Below are 18,047 nucleotides of genomic sequence, written 5' to 3'. Positions count from 1 at the left end.
GGGGCGGACTACGTGGGTCTCCGCTCCGGTGACCACATCCTGTCCGTGAACGACATCGAAACGTCTCGGCGTCGCATGAGGACGATTCGTGCTGATTGGCGATGCACGGGGTTCTGCACCTGGCTCCGCCGGGAGACCGGGAGGCCGTCGCCACGACACGAGTGGTACCAACCGCAACCGTCGCCACGGAAACAATTCAGGAAGTCCAGCCGGAGGAGCGGCCTGCCGCGACTCGTGCTCCAGCGACGAGGAGTTGTGTGGTTTCCATAACAACAGCAGCAGAGGCGGCAACAACAACAACAGCGTGAAGCCGGGTTCTCGCGGTAACAGCGCCAGCGGTGGTGGTGGTGGTGGTGGAGGAGGAGGAGGAGGGGGTGGTGGTTGGTTCAAGCCCAAGCTGGACTCCAAGACCCTGGGTATTAACAGGGCAGAGAGGGTGGTGGCGGAGATGCAGTCTGGAGGAATATTCAACATGATCTTTGATAACTCGTCACACTCCTCCAGCAGCTCGGAGAAAGGTATCAATCTGCCTGTTTTAATATATAACGTTTTTTAATATAGTGTTTGACATCACATTTTGGGCTGGTTTCCCAGACACATTTTAACGGAGATGCTTTTTAGTCCAGGACTAACTCTGCTTAATCTGTGTCTGGTAAACTGGCCCTTTATGTACAGTGCATTCGGAAAGTATTCAGACCCCTTGACTTTTTCCACATTTTGTTACGTTACAGCCTTATTCTAAAATGGATTAAATAGTTTGTTCCCCCTCATCAATCTGCACACAATACCCCATAATGACAAAGCATAGGGTCATTGTCCCCAGTCTGAGGTCCTGAGCGCTCTGGAGTAGGTTTTCATCAAGTATCTCTCTGTACTTTGCTCCGTTCATCTTTCCCTCGATCCTGACTAGTCTCCCAGTCCCTGCCACTGAAAAACATCCCCACAGCATGATGCTGCCACCACCATGCTTCACCGTAGGGATGGTGCCAGGTTTCTTCCAGACGTGACGCTTGGCATTCAGGTTTCATCAGACCAGATAATCTTGTTTCTCATGGTCTGAGAGTCCTTTAGGTGCGTTTTGGCAAATTCAAAGCGGGCTGTCATGTGCCTTTTACTGAGGAGTGGCTTCCGTCTGGCCACTCTACCATAAAGGCCTGATTGGTGGAGTGCTGCAGAGATGGTTGTCCTTCTGGAAGGTTCTCACATATCCACAGATGAACTCTGGAGCTCTGTCAGAGTGACCATCGGGTTCTTGGTCACCTCCCTGACAAAGGCCCTTCTCCCCCGATTGCTCAGTTTGGCCGGGCGGCCAGCTCTAGGAAGAGTCTTGGTGATTCCAAACTTCTTCCATTTAAGAATGATGGAGGCCACTGTGTTCTTGGGGACCTTCAATGCTGCAGACATTTTTTGGTACCCTCCCACAGATCTGTGCCTCGACACAATCCTGTCTCGGAGCTCTACGGACATTTCCTTCGACCTCATGGCTTCGTTTTTGCTCTGACATGCACTGTCAACTGTGGGACCTTATATAGACAGGTGTTTGCCTTTCCAAATCATGTCCAATCAATTGAATTTACCATAGGTGGACTCCAATCAAGTTGTAGAAACATCTCAAGGATGATCAATGGAAACAGGATGCACCTGAGCTCAATTTCGAGTCTCATAGCAAAGGGTCTGAATACTTATGTATGTTTTTATCTTTAATAAATCTGCCAAAATTTCTAAAAAACAGTTTTCTCTTCGTCATTATGGGGTATTGTGTGTAGATTGAGAAGATTTCTTTTTTATTGAATCCATTTTAGAATAAGGCTGTAACGTAACAAAAATATGGAAAAAGTCAAGGGGTCTGAATACTTTCTGAATACACTGTATTTTTCTGTACCACCATGTTCAAATAAACTAAACCTAACCCTAAACCTAAACCTAAACTTGACCCTAAACCTAATCCTAAAGACAGGGTCATCGCTCCTCCTCCTCCGCCTCCTCCCCGTGCCTCCTCTTCCTCCTCTGCGTCGGCCGCCTGCGAGGCCCCTGTCAGAACCCAGAGTTCCCCCCGTACTCATAACGGCCGGGCCGTCCCGCAGCAACCCCAACCTGCTCTCTGAGGAGGAGATGGCCAGGGTTCTAATGACCGATGACTCCGTGTTCCTAGACGGGTTCCATCTGCAGGAGGCAGAGGTCCAGGTGAATACTGAGGATGTGTCCCAAATGGCACTATTCACTTTTGACCAGAGTCCTACTACCCCTCCTGATTCAAATGCGGAAGACACATTTCAGTTGAATGCATTCAGTTTTACAACTGACTAGGTATCCCCCTTTCCTTTGATACCCACACAACTACATTATCAGCTAGGTTTAATACCCACACAACTACATTATCAGCTAAGTTTGATACCCACACAGCTACATTATCAGCTAGGTTTGATACCCACACAACTACATTATCAGCTAGGTTTGATACCCACACAACTACATTATCAGCTAGGTTTGATACCCACACAGCTACGTTATCAGCTAGGTTTGATACACACACAACTATATTATCAGCTAGGTTTGATACCCACACAACTATATTATCAGCTAGGTTTGATACCCACACAACTATATTATCAGCTAGGTTTGATACCCACACAGCTACATTATCAGCTAGGTTTGATACCCACACAACTACATTATCAGCTAGGTTTGATACCCACACAACTACATTGTCAGCTAGGTTTGATACCCACACAACTACATTATCAGCTAGGTTTGATACCCACACAACTACATTATCAGCTTGGTTTGATACCAACACAACTACATTATCAGCTAGGTTTGATACCCACACAACTACATTGTCAGCTAGGTTTGATACACACAACTTTACATTGTCAGCTAGGTTTGATACCCACACAACTACATTATCAGCTAGGTTTAATACCCACACAACTACATTATCAGCTAGGTTTGATACCCACACAACTTACATTGTCAGCTAGGTTTAATACCCACACAACTAGCATTATCAGCTAGGTTTGATACCCACACAACTACATTATCAGCTAGGTTTAATACCCACACAACTACATTATCAGCTAGGTTTGATACCCACACAACTACATTATCAGCTAGGTTTGATACCCACACAACTACATTATCAGCTAGGTTTTACAGCAGTGAATGTTGGAGTAATTTCTTTACTACCTCCCTCTTTCCAGGTGGAGGTGGAAGGAGGACTTCTGCCTGGATCCCAGCGAGGGTATCCTGAACGTGGGTATGATGGTAGGGTACCTGGGCTCCATAGAGCTGGCCTCTACAGGGGCTAGTCTGGAGAGTGACAGTCTGCAGGCCATCAGAGGAAGCATGAGACGACTCAGGGCAGAACAGAAGATACACTCCCTGGTCCTCATTGAAGGGCACGGGTTACTTTGGATTGGTTGAACCTTTGGTTGGTTGGTTGGTTAGTTGGTAGGTTGGTTTATTGATTGAATGGTTGATTGGTGGGTTGGTTTATTGATTGAATGGTTAGTTGATTGGTGGGTTGGTTTATTGATTGAATGGTTAGATTGGTTAGTTGATTGGTAGGTTGGTTTATTGGTTGAATGTTGTTGGTTGGTTGGTTTTGTTGATTGGTGGGTTGGTTTATTGATTGAATGGATGGTTAGTTGATTGGTAGATTGGTTTATTCGATTGAGATGTTGGTTGGTTGATTGAATGGTTGGTTGGTTGAATGGTTGGTTGGTTGGTTGGTTAGTTAATTGGTTGGGTGGGTGGGTGGGTGGTTGGTTGATTGAAATGTTTAGATGCCATATCTCTAAATGGTACTTTGACCCTGTGCTCTAACCTGTGGGTGGGTCTCGGGGTCGTTGTTACAAAAACAAACAATCTCTGTTTCCTCTGGAAAGAAGGACTATAAAGGCTTATTCTTGGAATAGAGGACTGTGTGTTTCTAAAATAGAAGGGATTGTAACTCTATATGTTGTTCTTCCCAGGTGATGCACGATTGTGAGTGCGGCTGTGCAGTGACAGGAGACAGGTCCTTGCTACCTACCCTCGCAGAAGCTAGCCTTCGCGCCTGTTGCCCCGGCCCCGACGCTTCGGACTGGTCACCATGCAGGCCTTCCTTCCCATGACGACGACGGTCACTATGGCAATGGTAACCGGGAGAAGAGGGCGGGCTGAGACTTCCCTGTCACGTGTTCATAGTCGACCCGAACTCTGTCATCACCAGGTAGGGTTGGCCGGTCAAAGAAAATACCCACAAACCTTTTCAAAGCTCTCAAGCTAATAATAACATCCGTAATTAAACTGCCATATTTAACATTTACAAACATACAATTACTGAAACTTTAGAGTTATTTTGAATATTTGTGGTCCTAGAGTCCTGGGCCCGGTTTCCCAAAAAGCATCTTAAGGCTAATTTCATCGTTAGAACCTTCGTAAGAGCATCGTTAAATCTCCGAGCTGTTTCCCAAAACCCAACGTTGCACTTGAAAACGACTGGTAATCTAACGCCTGCCCTTAGACCACTCGTGGAACAGCTGGAGTGCATAGTTAAGATGCTTTCCCCCTCCCACGTTACTTTATACACAGAAAATCTCCACTTCAAACATAGAATCACATGGTTTATCCGTCTCTCTGTGACCGCCGAACCAGAACAAAGTTGACAAAATACAAAGTTGCCAAATGTCTTTTGCAATTGACACCAAACAAGCGACGTATAAAAATATGCTTCAAATGAAAACCGAGATGACTGCATTAAATTATAAATACATTAGGCTCTATAGGCCTATTTCAGTCACATTGAAATACATTTGATGTTCAATCAGTTGAGTTCTATTTTGCTACTTGTAGGCTACTGTCTGTCATTTGTCTCAATATATTGGATGATCTGTAGCCCTATAACATGTACGCAATGAAGTGCCAAATCGGTGATTTAGGTGCGTTTTTATTGGGTAAGCATTAGACTAAGAATACCCAGGGCCTCCCCCGAGTGGCGCAACGGTCTGAGCGCTGCAGCCCATCTTGAGGCGTCACTACAGACCCGGGTTCGATCCCAGGCTTGTTGCAGCCGGCCGCGCGGGGAGACCATGAGGCGGCGCACAATTGGCCCAGCGTCGTACCGGGTTAGGGGGGGTTTGGCCGGCCGGGATGTCCTTGTCCCATCGCGCTCCTAGCGACTCCCTTGTGGCGGGTCGGCCCTGCAAGCTGACTCGTCGCCAGTTGTACGGTGTTTCCTCCGACACGTTAGTGCGGCTGGCTTCGGGTTAAGCGAGCGGTGTGTTGAAGAAGCAGTGACGCCTTGGCAGGGTCCTGTTTCGGAGGACGCCTGGCTCTCGACCTTCTCACCTCTCCCGAGTCCGTACGGGAGTTGCGAGCGATGAGACAAGACTGTAACTACATTTACATTTTACATTTAGTCATTTAGCAGACGCTCATTATCCAGAACGACTTACAGTTAGTGAGTGCATACATTTACCAATTGGATAACACCGAAATTGGGGAGGAAAAAAGGGGGTCCAAAAAAGAAATACGAATAAGACGCCTTCTGAATATTTGCAGCCGTAAGTGGTTAATATCTCTCTAGGAGCTGATCCGTCGTCAGTATTGTGAAATAGTTCTAATGTTAAGGTAAGATTTGAATTGAGAAAGCTGATCTGGAGAGAAGTGCTGCCTTTCTTTCGATCGTGTTAGTATCATGCTCCCCAACGTCACGCTTAGCGACTGTTCTCTCTGCGTGGTGTTTGGGAAACGCATGTTACGTCTTTTGTCCGTTATATGCGAAAGATGCATGGTTAAAACACTGGTGAGCCTAAGTTCCACGCTAGGGGAAAACCGTCCCTGAGGTTACCAGTACAATAAAGAGGAGACTTACTGGCCCTGGAATGTTACCAGTACATAAAGAGGACTTACTGGCCCTGGAATGTTACCAGTACATAAAGAGGGACTTACTGGCCCTGGAATGTTACCAGTACATAAAGAGGACTTACTGGCCCTGGAATGTTACCAGTACATAAAGAGGACTTACTGGCCCTGGAATGTTACCAGTACATAAAGAGGACTTACTGGCCCTGGAATGTTACCAGTACATAAAGAGGACTTACTGGCCCTGGAATGTTACCTGTACATAAAGAGACTTACTGGCCCTGAATGTTACCAGTACATAAAGAGGACTACTTACTGGCCCTGGAATGTTACCAGTACATAAAGAGGACTTACTGGCCCTGGAATGTCCAGTACATAAAGAGGACTTACCGGCCCTGGAATGTTACCAGTACATAAAGAGGGCTTACTGGCCCTGGAATGTTACCAGTACATAAAGAGGACTTACTGCCCTGGAATGTTACCAGTACATAAAGAGGACTTACTGGCCCTGGAATGTTACCAGTACATAAAGAGGACTTGACGGCCCTGGAATGTTACCAAGTACATAAAGAGGACTTACTGGCCCTGGAATGTTACCAGTACATAAAGAGGAGACTTACTGGCCCTGGAATGTTACCAGTACATTAAAGAGGGACTTACCGGCCCTGGAATTTTACCAGTACATAAAAGAGGACTTACTGGCCCTGGAAATGTTACGTACATAAAGAGGACTTATTGGCCCTGGAATGTTACCAGTACATAAAGAGGACTTACTGGCCCTGGAATGTTACCAGTACATAAAGAGGACTTACCGCCCCTGGAATGTTACCAGTACATAAAGAGGACTTACTGGCCCTGGAATGTTGGCCAGTACATAAAGAGGGACTTATTGGCCCTGGAATGTTACCAGTGCATAAAGAGGACTTATTGGCCTGGAATGTTACCAGTACATAAAGAGGACTTACTGGTTTAAATTCTTTAACAACTAAAAGGGAGGAGGCTAAAATGGGATTTAGGAGGTTTTTCTGTTGATAGCGATGCAGACTGTAAACTGAATATTTATGGCAACTGTAATTCACTACTATAGATAAAACCTACCATAAATACACTAAGCGACCATATTTTCAGGAGAGGGGTTAGAATAAGCAAAACATACATTTATCCTTCTCCGTCTTCTTCTCCTCCTTCTTCTTCTCTTTCTCCTTCTTCTCCTCCTCCTCCTTCTTCTCCTCCTTCTTCTCCCTCACTCTTTCTCCTTCTTCTTCTCCCCTCCTCCTTCTTCTCATTCTTCTTCTTCTCCTTCTCCTCGTCCTCCTCCGTCTTCTTCTCCTCCCTTCTTCTTTTCTCTTTCTCTCCTTCTTCTCCTCCTCCTCCCTTCTTTCTCCTCCTCCTTCTTCTCCTCCTCTTTCTCCTTCTTCTTCTCCTCCTCCTTCTTCTCCTTCTTTTCTTCTTCTCCTTCTCCGCCTCCTTCTTCTCCTCCCTCTCCTTCTCCTCCTTCTTCTCCTCCTTCTTCTTCTCCTTCTCCTCCTTCTTTCTCCTTCTCCTCCTTCTTTCCTCCTCCTTCTCCTTCTCCTTCTTCTCCCTCCTTCTTTCTCCTTCTCTTCCTCCTCCTCCTCCTCCTCTCCTCCTCCAGGTCCATGTGGGTGTGGCCAGGAGGTTTGGGTTTGAATAGTACCCCCAGACCATGACACGGGGGTGTCTGGAGTTCCCCCGACCTCCCAGCCTCTACTGCAGTTTGTGTCTGTCCTCTACCGGGACATGGGGAGAATATTGAGGGGTCCGGGGGCGGGCGTTCGTCGATCCGGACAACGACCCGCAGCAGGTAGGTTGTCAGGACTGTGTTTACGTCTGTTGTTATCTGACCTTCATTCCAAATGGGATGCTGTTTTCTTTCCTGTCTTGGTTTAGTTTAGCAGAGCTTTGACACAACTTGAATGTCCAAAATACTAACACTGTGTTCTGGAGTCTGGAGCACCGACTGGGCCTTTTTCTATTGGTTTATTAAGCCAGCCGAGCTCAACCAGGCACAGAGAAAATATTTGAAATATTTGTCAGATTTTTGAAATCCAGGTCTGAATATTATTTATACATCACTTTTCAATTATTATTGTTGTTGTTGATGTTGTTGTTGTTGTTATTGTTATTATTTATTATATTATTATTGTTGTTGTTGTTGTTGTTGTTATTGTTATTATTATATTATTATTGTTATTATTGTTGTTATTATTTATTATTATTTGTTATTGTTATTATTGTTGTTGTTATTAACAGAACCACAGCACCAGCAGCAACAGCGACAGGCGACATCCGGTAACTTCCTGCCAGAAGAGAAGAGTAACCAACGGTGTCTTTATTGGTCGACCTGGGAGGCCATAACCACAACCATAACCCTGGTCCACGCCACTGGGACAGCCCTCCTCCTCCTCGGCCCAGGGCTGGAACCAAGTCCCTCCCGGTGTCAACCCTGGCCCCCTCTCCCCCTCCTCCCCCCCGCACCACAACAACGGCTACCTCGCCGACCTCCCCCACCCTCTCCCCCTGCCATCCCCCTCAGGCTCCACTCCTCCCACCCCTCACTCCACCACTACCCGCCAGGGAAGAGGGGAGATAGAGGGGAGGATCTGGAGGAGGAGGCGGAGAGAGCAGAGCCTGGCCTAGACCCAGCAGCACCATCAGTCTCAACGCTGGTTAGTCCAATGTCCTGAGAGAGCTGGACAACCAGGCCAGGCAGGACAGACACGGGGACAAGGCGTTGGACCAGGGCTGTGTAGCGATCAGGAGTCCTTCGCTGAGTCAACAGACTACTGGTCGTCAGCTAACTGCAGCACCCTCCTCCACCCATGAACAAGATACCTGCCGACCGCTACAGGGCTCCACTACCAGCTGGGGACCTGCCCCTGCCCCCAGCCTCCCAGGCTGACCACGCAGAAGGATGAGTGGGCTAAGAAGCTGTTCGGGCCTGGGGCCGGGGCTGAGAGAAAGGACTGGAGAGCCCGGAAGCAGAATGGGAAGAGACGTGGAAATGGGAAAGACGGGGAGAAAAAGGTAAGAGATATACAGTATATGGCGGTGTTGGAGAGGTGGTGTGTGTGTGTGTGGCGGTGTTGGAGAGTGTGTGTGTGTGTGTGTGTGTGTGGCGGTGTTGGAGAGGTGTGTGTGTGTGTGTGTGGCGGTGTTGGAGAGGTGTGTGTGTGTGTGTGGCGGTGTTGGAGAGGTGTGTGTGTGTGTGTGGCGGTGTTGGAGAGGTGTGTGTGTGTGTGTGGCAGTGTTGGAGAGGTGTGTGTGTGTGTGTGTGTGTGTGTGTGGGTGTAGAAGTTTGAAGTACAGCATCAGATTTATATCGATGTATTTGACCAACTTTGCTCTAGTAGGAGTGCTTGTAGTGTCTGTATTGTGAAGCACTGTGTGTGCGTGTGTGTGTGTGTGTGTGTGTGTGTGTGTGTGTGTGTGTGGGGTGGTTTGTTTGGTACGCGTGGGAGACGATCCCGGGGGGGGGGCGTGCGTGCATGCAGTGTGCGTCTTGTAGTCCTGGATTATAAAGCTCCAGTCCAGAATCATATTCTACTATGATAATAGCTGGTGGTCTTGGTTGTGGTGGGAGCTTGTTAGAAGTGAAGCCCACATGAGAAGACAGGCTGTATCAAACCACGGGAGTGGAAAATTACTCTCTGGAAATACCCTGGCCACAGGCACACTACATCTTTCTCTTTATCTCTCTCTCTCTCTCTCTCTCTCTCTCTCTCTCTCTCTCTCTCTCTCTCTCTCTCTCTCTCTCTGTCTCTGTCTCTCTCTCTGCTGCCTCTCTGTCTCTCTCTCTCTCTCTCTCTCTCTCTCTCTCTCTCTCTTCTTTTTTCTCTTCTTCTCTTCTTTTTCTTTCTGTCTCTCTCTCTCGTCCTCTCTCTTTTCTCTCTCTCGCTGCTCTCTCTCTCTCATATTGTTGTCTGTCTCTTCTCTCTCTCTCTCTCTCTCTCTCTCAATTCATTTCATTTCAATTTAAGGGTTTTATTGGCATGGAAACATATGTTAACATTGTCAAAGCAAGTGACGTAGATAGCCTAGCGGCCTTTCTCAATAGCAAGGCTATGCTCATTGAGTCTGTACATAGTCAAAGCTTTCCTTAAGTTTGGGTCAGTCACAGTGGTCAGGTCAGGCCAAATAGCATTCTAGTTTGCTCAGTTTTTTGTTAATTCTTTCCAATGTGTCAAGTAATTTCTTTTTGTTTTCTCATGATTTGGTTGGGTCTAACTGTGTTTTGCTGTCCTGGGGCTCTGTGGGGTCTGTTTGTGTTTGTGAACAGAGCCCCAGGACCAGCTTGCTTAGGGACTCTTCTCCAGGTTCATTTCTCTGTAGGTGATGGCTTTGTTATGGAAGTGTTTGGGAATCGCTTCTAACTTTTAAGTGGTTATAGAATTTAACGGCTCTCTTCTGGATTTTGATGAATTAAGCGGGTATCGGCCTAATTCTTGCTCTGCATGCATTATTTGGTGTTTTTCGTTGTACACTGAGGATATTTTTGCAAAGTAGTTGATTTGCATTTGATCATGTATATTTTTTTGAAGTTTGTTCTTTGTTATAGGGCCAAAAGATTGGAGAAGTGGTTTCCATACATCTCGTTTTGGATAGATAGCTCTTCGATGTTGTTGTTTGTTTAGTGTTTTCCAATTTTCCCAGAATGATTCAATTACATTGAGCTGATATCTGACATGCTGTTTCTTCTTTTTCCGTAGTGTATTTCTGTATTGTTTTAGTGATTCACCATAGTGAAGGCGTAGGCTCAGGTTTTCTGGGTCTCTATGTTTTTGGTTGGATAGGTTTCTCAATTTCTTTCTTAGGTTTTTTTGCATTCTTCATCAAACCATTTGTCATTGTTACTTTTCTTCGGTTTTCTGTTAGAGATTTTTACGATTTTAGGGAAGCTGAGAGGTCAAATATACTGTTTAGGTTTTCTACTTCAAGTTTACACCTTCACTATTACAGTGGAATGTTTTGTCCAGGAAGTTGTCTAAAAGGGATTGAATTTGTTGTTGCCTAATTGTTTTTGGTAGGTTTCGACACTACTTTCATTTTTACATTTACATTTTAGTCATTTAGCAGACTGCTCTTATCCAGAGCGACTTACAGGACAATTAGGGGTTAAGTGCCTTGCCTCAAGGGCACATTAACAGATTTTTCACCTAGTCGGCTCGGGGATTAGAACCAGAGACCTTTCGGTTACTGGCACAATGCTCTTAACCACTAAGCTACTTTCCTTCCATCTATAGCATTTCTTAATATTATTCAGTTTCTTTGGCTTTGATGCCAAAGTCATTCCAAGTCTCTCTCTCTCTCTGTCTCTCTCTCTGTCTCTCTCTCTCTCTCTGTCTCTCTCTCTCTCTCTGTCTCTCTCTCTCTCTCTCTCCCTCTCTCTCTCTCTGTCTCGCTCTCTGTCTCTCTGTCTCTCTCTCTGTCTCTCTCTCTCTCTGTCTCTCTCTCTCCTCTGTCTCTCTCTCTCTCTCTCTCTCTCTCTCTCTCTCTGTCTCTCTCTCTCTCTCTGTCTCTCTCTCTCTCTCTGTCTCTCTCTCTCTCTCTCTCTCTCTCTCTCTCTCTCTCTCTCTCTCTCTCTCTCTCTCTCTCTCTCTCTCTCTCTCTCTCTCTCTCTCTCTCTCTAGTGGGGCTTCCACTTTCTTCTTTTACAATATTACCTATAATTCTTCAAGCTCTGTCAAGATGTTGGGGATCGTGGCTAGACTGCAGTTTTCAAGTCTTGTCATAGGTTTTCAATCAGATTCAAGTCAAAACTGTAACTTGGCCACTCAGGAACATTCACTGTCTTCTTGGTAAGCAACTCCAGTGTAGATGTGGCCTTGTGTTGTAGGTTATTGTCCTGCTGAAAGGTGAATTCCTCTCCCAGTGTCTGGTGTAAAGCAGACTGAACCAGGTTTTCCTCAAGGATTTTGCCTGTGCTTAGCTCCATTCCGTTTCTTTTTATCCTGAAAAACTCCCCAGTATTTTCCGATGACAAGCATACCCATACCATGATGCAGCCACCACCATGTTTTGAAAATAAGGAAGCAGTTACTCAGTGATGTGTTGTGTTGGATTTGCCTTAAACATAAGGCTTTGCATTTAGGCCAAAAAGTGTATTCCTTTGGTGTGTTTTTCTTACTGTATTTCTTTAGTGCCTTCATTTTAAATCCATTATTGTGGAGTCACTACAATGTTGATTGATCCATCCTCAGTTTTCTCCCATCACAGCCATTGAACTCTGTAACTGTTTTAATATCGTCAATGAACTTCATGGTGATATCACTAAGCAGTTTCCTTCCTGTCCTGCAGCTCAGTTCAGAAGGCGACTGCATCTTTTGATGTGTCTGGGTGGTTTAATACATCACCCACAGGATAATTATTAACTTAAATATACACTACATTACCAAAATTATGTAGACACCTGCTCGTTGATCATCTCATTCCAAAATCATGGGCATTAATATGGAGTTGGTCCCCCTTGCTGCTATAACAGCCTCCACTCTTCTGGGAAGGCTTTCCACTATGTTGGGCGATTAGGCCTGGCTCGCAGTTGGCGTTCCAATTCATCCCAAAGGTATTCGATGGGGTTGAGGTCAGGCTCTGTGCAGGTCAGTCAAGTTCTTCCACACCGATCTCGACAAACCATTTCGTATGGACCTCACTTTGTGCACGGGGCATTGTCATGCTGAAACAGGAAAGGGCCTTCCCCAAACTGTTGCCACAAAGTTGGAAGCACAGAATCGTCTAGAATGTAATTGTATGCTGTAGCGTTAAGATTTACTTTCACTGGAACTAAGGGGCCTAGCCCGAACCATGAAAAACAGCCCCAGACCATTATTTCTCCTCCACCAAACTTTACAGTTGGCTACTATGCATTGGGGCGGGTATGCGTTCTCCTGGCATCCGCCAAACTCCATATTCGTCCGTTGACTGCCAGATGGTGAAGCATGATTCATCACTCCAGAGAACGCTTTTCTACTGCTCCAGAGACCAATGGCGTGTGAGCTTTACGCTTTGGCATTGCGCATGGTGATTTTAGGCTTGTGTCTTGCGCTGCTCGGGCCATGGAAATACATTTCATGAAGCTCCCAACGAACAGTTATTGTGCTGACGTTGCTTCCAGAGGCAGTTTGAAACTTCGTCTGAAATAGCGAAGATCCACTCATTTGAAGGGTGTCCACATACTTCTGTAAATTTTAGTGTATATTTAAATGTCTGATGTGTTATTGTTACCCATCTACCAATCCTGCCCTTCTTTATGAAAGGCTTCCCGGAAAGCTCCTGGTCTGTGTAGTTGAATCTGTGCTTGAAATGCAATACTTGACTGAGGGACCTTCCAGATGTTGTAGGATTATTGGGGACAGAGGAAAGGTTAGTCATTAACAAATTATCATTTAACATTTACATTTTAGTCATTTGGCAGACGCTCTTATCCAGAGCGACTTACAGTTAGTGAATACATATTTGTTTTATACTGGCCCCCCATGGGAAACGAACCCGACAACCCTGGCGTTGCATAACGCCATGCTCTATCAACTGAGCTACATCCCTGCCGGCCATTCCCTCCCCTACCCTGGACGGCCAGCTGGGCCAATTGTGCGCCGCCCCCCATGAGTCTCCCGGTCACAGCCGGCTCGAACAGGAGCCTGGATTCGAACCGGATCTAGTGGCACAGTTAGCACTGCGATGCAGTGCCTTGAACCACTCGCCACTCCAGGGAGACTTTATGTCAACCCCTATTATTTCACACAGAGTGAATCCATGTAACTTATGATGTGATTTGTTAAGTCACATTTTACTGCTGAACGTATTTAGGCCCAGGGAACAAAGGGGCGGCGAATACTTATGGAACGACTATATTTTAGTTATCTCATTTTTTGATTAATCTTTAAAATAAAATAAATAATTTTCCTTCCACTTTGGCATTACAGAATATTTTGAGTAGATCGAATTTGACAAATAAATGGCAATTAAATACATTTTAATCCCACTTTGTAACACAATACAATGTGAAGTAATCCAAGGTAATGAATACTTTAGTAATTAGCGCCCTATGGGCCCCTGTTTTGGGAAAGTAGTGAATCCATCCCCTGTCCCTGGCCTTGACTCCAGTATCGGACCATCCATTCTTACATTAGATAGATGTAGTGATGGGCATTGGGCACCTGGTCTGCTCGGTTTAATCCTCACCTGTTCTAATGCTGATGAATAGAACTAGACCTGTTATAATGTTGATTAATAGAACTATACCTGTTCTAAAGCTGGTGAATAGAACTATACCTGTTCTAATGCTGATGAAATAGAACTAGACCTGTTCTAATGTTGATTAATAGAACTAGACCTGTTCGTAATGTTGATGAATAGAACTATACCTGTTCTAATGTTGATTAATAGAACTAGACCTGTTCTAATGTTGATGAATAGAACTATAACCTGTTCTAATGTTGATTAATAGAACTAGACCTGTTGTAATGCTGATGAATAGAACTAGACCTGTTCTAAAGCTGGTTCGAATAGAACTATACCTGTTCTAATGCTGATGAATAGAACTAGACCTGTTATAATGTTTGATGAATAGAACTATACCTGTTCTAATGTTGGATTATATAACTAGACCTGTTCTAATGTTGATTAATAGAACTATACCTGTTCTAATGCTGATGAATAGAACTATACCTGTTCTAATGCTGATGAATAGAACTATACCTGTTCTAATGTTGATTAATAGAACTAGACCTGTTCTGAATGCTGATGAAAGAACTAGACCTGTTCTAATGCTGATGAATAGAACTAGACCTGTTCTAATGTTGCTTAATAGAACTAGACCTTTTCTAATGCTGATGAATAGAACTATACCTGTTCTAATGTTGATTAATAATAGAACTATACCTGTTCTAATGTTGATTAATAGAACTAGACCTGTTCTAATGCTGATGAATAGAACTAGTGTTCTAAAAAGCTGAATAGGAACTATACCTGTTCTAATGCTGATGAATAGGAACTATACCTGTTCTAATGTTGATTAATAGAACTATACCTGTTCTAATGCTGATGAATAGAACTATACCTGTTCTAATGTTGATTAATAGAACTATACCTGTTCTAATGCTGATGAATAGAACTAGACCTGTTCTAATCTAATGAACTAGACCTGTTCTAAATGCTGATGAATAGAACTATACCTGCCTCAGCCTGCCTGGCTTACTAGGTTTAACATGATCACGGTAGGGACGAATATACCTTTTTATTGTGTGGATTCGTTTATTTACTAAACTGTACTCTATTCCATGAGTTCTTTTGGTGATTGATCTACGTCTGGAAATGACATAGTTTTCTCTAAATGATGTGGTATGACTGTGGTAGGCCTATACTTTCCCATGTTTACTTAAAAGGGATAGTGTGAGATGAACTCATGGATACCATTTCTAGTCTCTGTGAGCAGTTTGAAGGTAGTTGAACTTCAGTGGAGGCTGGTGGGAGGAGCTATAGGACGACGGGCTCATTGTAATGGCTGGAATGGAATGAATGGAACGTTATCAAACAAATGGGAACCACATGTTTGACTCCATTCCAAATATTCCATTCCAGCCATTACAAGCTGAGCCCGACCTCTATAGCTCCTCCCACCAGCTTCCTCTGTTGAATTTGAAGGTACATTATCGTTGGCGTAGCGCAGACCGACTGCAAGTCTTCAGGATCAACTAGCCAGCTCCTCTCAAAAGCAGGAAATAGACCACGCTACCCAAAGCAGGAAATAGACCTACGTACCCAAAGCAGGGAAATATACCTACGTACCCAAAGCAGGGAAATAGACCTATCGTACCCAAAGCAGGGAAATAGACCTCGTACGACCAAAGCAGGGAAATAGTCTCATAGTGACCCGAAAGCAGGGAAATAGACCCTCGTACCCAAAGCAGGAAATAGACCTCCGATCCCAAAGCAGAAATAGACCTCCGTACCCAAAGCAGGGAAATAGACCTCACGTACCCAAAGCAGGGAAATAGACCATCTTCCCAAAGCGTTGGAAATAGACCCCACTTACCCAAACAGGGAAATAGACCCACGTACCCAAAGCAGAAATAGACCTACGTTACCCAAAACAGGGAAATAGACCTACGTACACCCAAAGCAGGGAAATAGACCTCCCGTACCCAAAGCAGGAAATGACCTTCATTACCCAAAGCAGGGAAATAGACCTACGTACCCAAAAGAAATAGACCTACGTGACCCAAAGCAGGGAAATAGACCTCGTACCCAAAGCAGGGAAATAGACCCACTTACCCAAAGAGGGTGGTCGGCACTTTGTACTCTTGTCTTTTTAAAAGTGTAATTATAATATTCAGATTATAGCTATTTTCAAAGCAGTTAGTTTTAAAACTGTTTTTCTCGGCATTTCATTCATCCGCGCGGACGGTGGGGGCGCAGGGATAGACTGTGTGCGACCTCTCAAGTCATCACAGCTGGCCAGCTGAGGCAGAAACCATTTTAAGAACTGACACTTTCATTTTCTTAAAAGGTCAGCGGAATGTTCCAGAGCATCAAAACCGGGTGATGCGTCGTGGGTTAAATTGCACTGATGATACGAGGTGATTTGCAGGTCGTGGGTCTCCACTAGCCTTTAAAGCCTGCTGCAGATGTGAACGCGCCCATTGAGATGAGATGAGATGCAACACTTTGGTGGTCCTCTGTAGCTCGGCTGGTAGAGCACGGCGCTTTAGCCAAGGTAGTGGGTTCGATCCCGGGACCACCCATACACAAAAATGTATCACGCATGACTGTAAGTCGCTTTGGATAAAAGCGTCTGCTAAATGGCATATTATTATTATTATTACTTTCTCTCACACACACCACCCGGGCTCCTCAAGGGGCTAAATGGGCTTACCCCTTCTCAGTTATACTTGTGCCCCCTCGTTTTAGTTTTTATGTCAAATGATTTGGTACAGATTGGCGGGATTTATCTCCACTCACTGTGTGACACATGGGGGCGGGGAGCCTTCGTGTTGGTGTGTATGGCTTAAAGCCACTGGGCGGTTAGTATACTCTTTTCAAAAAGCGTACGCTGCTCATCTGTTGGCTCCGTAATGCACATCTCTGCTGTAATTTATTTTGACGTCAAGTTTACAGTTGAAGCTGCTTCACTCAACTCTCCTCACGCCCCCCACCACTACAGAGTTTACCCCCTAGCTAGCTGTGAAATCCGTTAGTAGTGTTGTTACCTATTTAGCTCGAACCGCTAACGTTCATTTAATAGCAACTGGTTCATAGGAATAGAGTGGAGGCTGAATACCACGGCTACTGGGCTGCATTTTGGTTCCCCGTGGTTAAAAGTTCTGTGTCGCGTCCAATGCTAACTGCAGTCAGAGGCCTTCACCCAAACCTATTCTTTTATTTTTTATTTTTTAGTCATTTCACTCTTTACACTTACAGACAATGGGTTAAGTCCTTGCTCAGGCACATCGACAGATTTTTCACCTAGTCGGCTCGGGAGTTAAACCAGCGACCTTTCGGTTACTGGCACTATTTTAACCACTAAGCTACCTGCCGCCCTGTATTCTAACTGGAGGCATGCTATTGATAACGATTCACTAGGCATCATCAAGCAAGAGCGTTTGAAATCACTCCTGTGGTAAAAAAACATTGTATTCTTCTCGTTCACTAGGCTGTTTTGTAATAGGTGATTTACCCCCCATCATACAGTATATATACAAAAGTATGTACACCCCAAATTAGTGATTCGTTCTTTGCTATGGTTATAAAAATAAGCACACAGCCATGCAATCTCCATAGACAAACATTGTCAGTAGAATGCCCGTACTGAAGAGCTCATTGACTTTCAGCGCTGGCACCGTCATAGATACCATTTTTCCAACAAGTCAGTTCGTCAAATGTCTGCCCTGCTAGAGCTTCAATGTAAGTGTTGTTTTGTGAAGTGGACGTTTAGGAGCAACAACGGCTCAGCATAAGTGTAACCACACAAGCTCACAAACTTCCATTGCTCGTAAGCATAAAAATGGTCTGTCCTCGGTTGCAACACTCACTACCGTTCCACCTCTTAACACTCAGCTCCCGACTGTTAGCTTCTGATGGTTTCCACTGCCAGCAGCCGCACGCAAGCCTAAGATCACCATGCGCAATGTTAGCGTCAGCTGGAGTGGTGTAAAGCTCACCTCCATTAGACTCTGGAGCAGTGGAAA

General features: G+C 45.0%; 1 pseudogene; it reads left to right on the top strand.

Moving 5' to 3' along the window:
* The first annotated feature begins 2,046 nt into the window (after positions 1-2,046).
* Positions 2,047-18,047, top strand: part of LOC123481017 — a 118,471-nt pseudogene continuing 102,470 nt past the window's right edge.

Source organism: Coregonus clupeaformis, chromosome 7 (genome assembly GCF_020615455.1).
Source record: "Coregonus clupeaformis isolate EN_2021a chromosome 7, ASM2061545v1, whole genome shotgun sequence".
NCBI lineage: Eukaryota > Metazoa > Chordata > Actinopteri > Salmoniformes > Salmonidae > Coregonus > Coregonus clupeaformis.
Note: the sequence above shows the minus strand (reverse complement) of the source record. Positions and strands in the feature narration are given on the sequence as shown.